This window comes from Triturus cristatus, chromosome 5_2, assembly GCF_964204655.1.
Source record: "Triturus cristatus chromosome 5_2, aTriCri1.1, whole genome shotgun sequence".
NCBI classification, from domain to species: domain Eukaryota; kingdom Metazoa; phylum Chordata; class Amphibia; order Caudata; family Salamandridae; genus Triturus; species Triturus cristatus.
In genome coordinates this window covers 541,530,941-541,536,940 of record NC_140588.1, presented here as the reverse complement: position 1 = coordinate 541,536,940, position 6,000 = coordinate 541,530,941, and positions in this window count along the sequence as shown.

Sequence of the window (6,000 nt, the reverse complement as noted above, 5' to 3'; positions counted from 1 at the left end):
TATGGGTTATAATAATGCTTTGGGTGGTTTTTCTGGTTAGTTTTGGTATTATTTGGGGATTCCGATGTTTTTGGGATTCAAGTAATGTTAGTAGGTTTTGGATTTAGTAAGGTGTTGGAGTGGAGTTAAGAATAAAATATTATTTATGAGTTGTTGGACTATTTTTGAGGTCAGGCTTTTTTTGGGGGCTGGGTTGAAAAAAGGTTTTAATTGGGCGTTGTGGTTAACATTGGGGTTAGGTGTTTTTTTGATTGTTGGTTATTTTGTGAATTTGGGTGGGTAATGGAGTTAGTTTTGTAGTTAATTTGGGTATTCAGGTTTATTTTTCAGTTTTTATTTTGATGTGGTGTATATCATATAGCCTTGAGTGGAAGTTATTAGTTTCCGCATTTTTAAGGAATATTTCAGGAGAATTTTAAGACTTTTGGTATTCACTGAAGTCATATACGACTTCTGGTATTCAAAGAAGTCATTCACGGCTCGTACCTTTATGTCCTCACCCAGGCCGGAATCTCCATACTCAGGCCGGATGGTCATTGTCTTCAATGCTAAACACCTGTTTAAGTGCTTACCATCCCACCTCCCCGCTTGGGCCGGATGAAGTCCATTGACACCACCTGCAAGACCTCTACTCCAAATAATATAAAAGCAGCACAGAAGCAAGGCCCAGGTTTGTCCACATAGAGTTCCTGCTTGCCTACTCTACACATTACTTCAGAAAATGCTACACCAGAGGAGAAAGAATAAATATAATGAGGCGGAGACCACCATGATCTTGGAGTTTATTGTGAGGCACTACAAAATGTTCCATTGTTTCCCCCCTTACAGCACCAGTGGCACACAGAAGGCAGACCTATGGCAGCATTTAGCCACGGCAGTCACAGCATTGAGGGAGGATGTCCACACTGACAAATGAGATAAAAGAGAAGTGGAAGGACAAGAAGAGGAGCGTGAAGGAGAATTATGCCAGGATTGAGGTGGCCAGAGTTCTCCCTGGTGTACAATCCAGACCCCGCCTCCATTTCACCCCACTAGAAGAGGATGTCCTCAACACTATATACCCCAACATGCTCCATGGGCTGCCTGTAAATGATGTCCGCAATGTGGTACCAGGTAAATGTGATGACAAAAACATGGATTTGAAATGTCTTTCTGTGTTGCACAACAATTGCTACAATGGAAGTTGTTCCAAGTATATATTAAAAGCATATTGAGTCAGAGCCTCATATGTCTCCTTCTGTATGTCCTGTGTTCCTCATGCAACACCTCCGCTCCAGTTACGGGGTATAAGCACTTGGGCTAGAGATTTCGGAAACAGGCCAGAACCCAATCTATTCATACAGGAAATGGTAGGCAGAAAATAGATCACAGGGAGTTGCTGGCAGCCATTTTCTGTTCATTCTGAGTCATCCTCTGTCACAGATCCAATCCTCTGCCATCCTGCTGTGCTGTAGTGGAGACAACAAAAATGACCCTTTAAAGGAACACTAAAAAAGTGAGACAAACGGCAATAAAATATTTTATGACAGGGAAAGGTTGTGGCCAGATACAACATCACATCCCAGAGGAGTTTGCTCCTTTGCATTATGGTAGTCCATATTTTGCGCTCAGCTCAAGAGCTGACTGTAGTGTTACAAACAATTCGGAGGAAGCACTGCTGTTTATTCCAGAAACATAGGGCCTGATTCACAAAGCTCATCATCACTCACGGTGGGGGCCCCTCAGTGTCAGTGAGTCGTTTCAGTTGGAGGCAAATACTCATCAATGCAAATAGTTAGGTCTCTTTGTGAATCAGGCACCTATTGTCAAAAGGTCTTGGGAGGTCTCACTCTTGCACACACATTTATTCTCTGAGGAAATGGATTTCTTCCAGATATTAACAACACTGATTGCTAACATCTGCACATGACATATTGCATGGCCACTCTTTTGACTCCTGTCAACAGCTTTGGTTTACATACATTGAGTTTGGATTGGAAAGTAGTCTCAGGATGTAATTTTTTGGACTGAGTCATAAATATCCAGCTTTCATCATTGACAACAGGCTGCAAACCACATTTTGTCAGTAACACAACAGTTTGCTGAGGTGAAAAAAGAACCAACCAGCTGATTACAGACTTGCATACCCTGCTCTCTGTTCCGTGCAATGGTTTGGTTGCCTGAATTCAGACCTAGCTAAGGGTCGAGAGGTATGTGTAAGCTATGACTTAAAGCTATGTTGTGCAAGACACAATAGGCTAATAGGGTCTTGCACACAACTACAGGTGGGTACATCAGCATCCCTCCTGTATGGTCAAGACATCTGAATCACGACTTCAGGAGAGCAAAAGTATGCTCTATGATGGCTCCAGTTCCTATGTGTGTTCTATTGTACCTACCCTGAGGTACAGTGGTATCACTTCTGTATGGTGTGAGGAGTTGAGGTGGGAGTGCCTACCCAGCATCACCTGAGGAGGGAAAATAGGGGACTTGATTACATGTACCTCTTGCATATGTACAGAACCTGATCTATACTTTGGTACATGCATGTTCTGTGGCATGAGGAATCGTATTTAAAATGATTGTTTATGTGAGATAGCACTCATACTTTACATTTATACATATCACACTTGTTTTGTGCTTGGTACTTACCCAGTAGCGGTTCAGTGACTAAATATCGAGGGACAAAATATAGACTATACAAAAAATCGACACTAAAATATCGAGGGACAGAATATCGACTCCCTATCTACAAACAGGTAAGTACTAAAATATCGATTCCAAAATATAGACTGTCAAAATATAGTTAGCCAAAATATCGAATTTTTCAAATGTATTAAAAATAATATAAAATTAATTAAATATTAAAAACAATTAAATAAAACATATATAATATAATATAAAATAGCTTAAAATGTAAACATAATATAAGTAATTTAAAAAAAGTCGAGATTTTGTTGGATACTGAGAGCGTAAAAATTACTATTCCCACTCCAGTGAGTGCAACAGTAGGGAAAGCGTTGGATAGCGTAGGGGTAAAAATTACTATTCCCACTCCAGTGAGTGCAACAGTAGGGAAAACGTTGGATAGCGTAGGGGTAAAAATTACTATTCCCACTCCAGAGATTGCAACAGTAGGGAAAGCGTTGGATAGCGAAGGGGTAAAAATTACTATTCCCACTCCAGTGAGTGCAACAGTAGGGAAAACGTTGGATAGCGTAGGGGTAAAAATTACTATTCCCACTCCAGAGAGTGCAACAGTAGGGAAAGCGTTGGATAGCGTAGGGGAAAAATTACTATTCCCACTCCAGTGAGTGCAACAGTAGGGAAAACGTTGGATAGCGTAGGGGTAAAAATTACTATTCCCACTCCAGAGAGTGCAACAGTAGGGAAAGCGTTGGATAGTGTAGGGGTAAAAATTACTATTCCCACTCCAGTGAGTGCACCAGTAGGGAAAACGTTGGACAGCGTAGGGGTAAAAATTACTATTCCCACTCCAGTGAGTGCAACAGTAGGGAAAACGTTGGATAGCGTAGGGGTAAAAATTACTATTCCAACTCCAAACGGTGCAACAGTAGGGAAAGCGTTGGATAGCGTAGAGGTAAAAATTACTATTCCCACTCCAGAGAGTGCAAAAGTAGGGAAAGTAATGATTTAAATTAAATATAAAATGACATTAATTATCAATACTGATAAAAAGTTAATTAAAAATAATTACCAATTAATAACAATTAATTACCATTTAAAAATATTGATTATCAATTGATAAAAATTTAATACCAATTAATAATAATTAATTACCAATTACAAATTAATTATCAATTATCAATACACATAAATAAAAAATTAATTATTAACTTTATTACAATTAATTTACTTTCCACCCAATTCCCCTACAAACCCACAACCCACTCCTATTAATAACAAATACAATTAACATAATTATCAATTAATCAATTAATATAAATTAATTACCAATTAATAAAAATAAATTACCAATTAATAATTAATTATCAATTAATTAATTATCAAAACATATAAATATAATTAACATTTAATTAACCATAATTAAATTACTTCCCACCCTATTCCCCTACAAACCCACAACCCGCTCCTATTAATAACAAATACAATTAACATAATTATCAATTAATCAATTAATATAAATTAATTACCAATTAATAAAAATAAATTACCAATTAATAATTAATTATCAATTAATTAATTATCAAAACATATAAATATAATTAACATTTAATTAACCATAATTAAATTACTTCCCACCCTATTCCCCTATAAACCCACAACCCGCTACGGAATTAAATTACGCAATAATTAAATTACATAACATTCATTTGTTTAAATAAATTAAACATACATTACAACAATAATACATAATTTTAACACATATACTACCATACATAACACAATTTTTTTTTCGATATTATGGTAATCTATATTTTAAAATTCGATATTAAGGTATTCGATATTTTTAAGGTCTATATTTTGGTAATCTATAATTTTAAGGTCTATATTTTGGTAATCGATATTTTGTACCCCAATTTCGATATTCTGACCTATCTATATTTTGTAGAGTCGATATTCTGTCCACTCTATATTTTAACTTCCATATTCTGGGCAGTAGATATTTTGCAATCGATATTTTGGGTGTTTACCCCCAGTAGCCACATGTTGCCAAATTCTCCCACAGGTATCCGCCGGGCAAGAGGTGACATACGGGAAACAAAGCTGTCATGGGTACTGCCTGGAAACACAGCATGCACATCAATGAATCTACCACTGGCATCACAGATACCCTGCATATCAATGGAATGCCATCTGTGTCTGTTGCAGAAGATGTGTGAAATGCGGTGGGGTGGCTGAAGAGCCACATGGGTACAGTCAATTGCAACCAGCACACGTGGAAGTAGAAAATGAGATAGAAATCCCGAGCTACCCTCTGCTCTCTGTCCAGTGTATGGGGAATTCATATATGGTGCCATCACCGGGACTGGCTTGCCTGAGAAATACCCACAAGTTCACTGGAGACCCATTGGACCGGCCCTGTAGCAAAAATATGGAGAGCAGCAAGCATCCTGAGATAGTTTGGGATGGCATGGGAGCGACAGGTCACAGAGTCAAATACCTGTTCCCGCTCACAAACCATCCACAAGATGACATCTGGGGGAAACAGTATCTGGCCCTGAAATCTTGGCTGGACATCCCAAATAGGTTAACCCTTTGTCTGAAAAGCCTCTCCACTCTTCTCCTCAACTCTTCGTGCCGCATGGCAAAGGGCAGAGCAACAAACACATTCAGCGACATGTTGGTACGTTTCTATGTGATCACTCTGCTTTTATGTTTGCTGCAGTGCTGGGTTAGGCTGTTGGGCTGCAGTGTTTCAGCTGGAGAAGGAGGGAGATGGTAAGCACTTACACAGGTGTTTAACATTGAAGACAATGATCATCCAGCCCGAGTGCAGAGATTCCGGCACAGGTGCGGAGATTCCACCACGTGTGCGGGGACTTTGACCCGGGTGCGGAGATTCCACCCCGAGTGCAGAGATTCCAGTCCGAGTGTGGACATAAAGACACAAATCGTATAAGACTTCTGTGAATACCAGAAGTCACAAATGACTTCTGTGAATACCAAAAGTCGTACAATTAGACAGATCAACTTTGTAAATCGCCCGTGTCATTTTTGGTTTGTGGTTCATATTAAAGCTATGGTTGGGTTATATAAATATGTGGGAGTTTATATACATTTGTGGAGTGTTGAGTGGCTATTGGAATCTGTTTCGAAATAAATATTGTGTCGCTGGTATAACTTGTGGTTAGAATAGTAGTAAATCAGCATTTTGGATGTTTTTTAAAAAAGTTGCACATTCCCCTGCTTTTTTTAGGCCTGGGCATAGAATAATGAATACGTCTCCTTGACTACTTTAGGGATATTTACACTTTCTTCATTTTGTTAGTGTTGAAGTAAGAATACAGGAGCATTTTTAGGATCATTTTTGTTCCC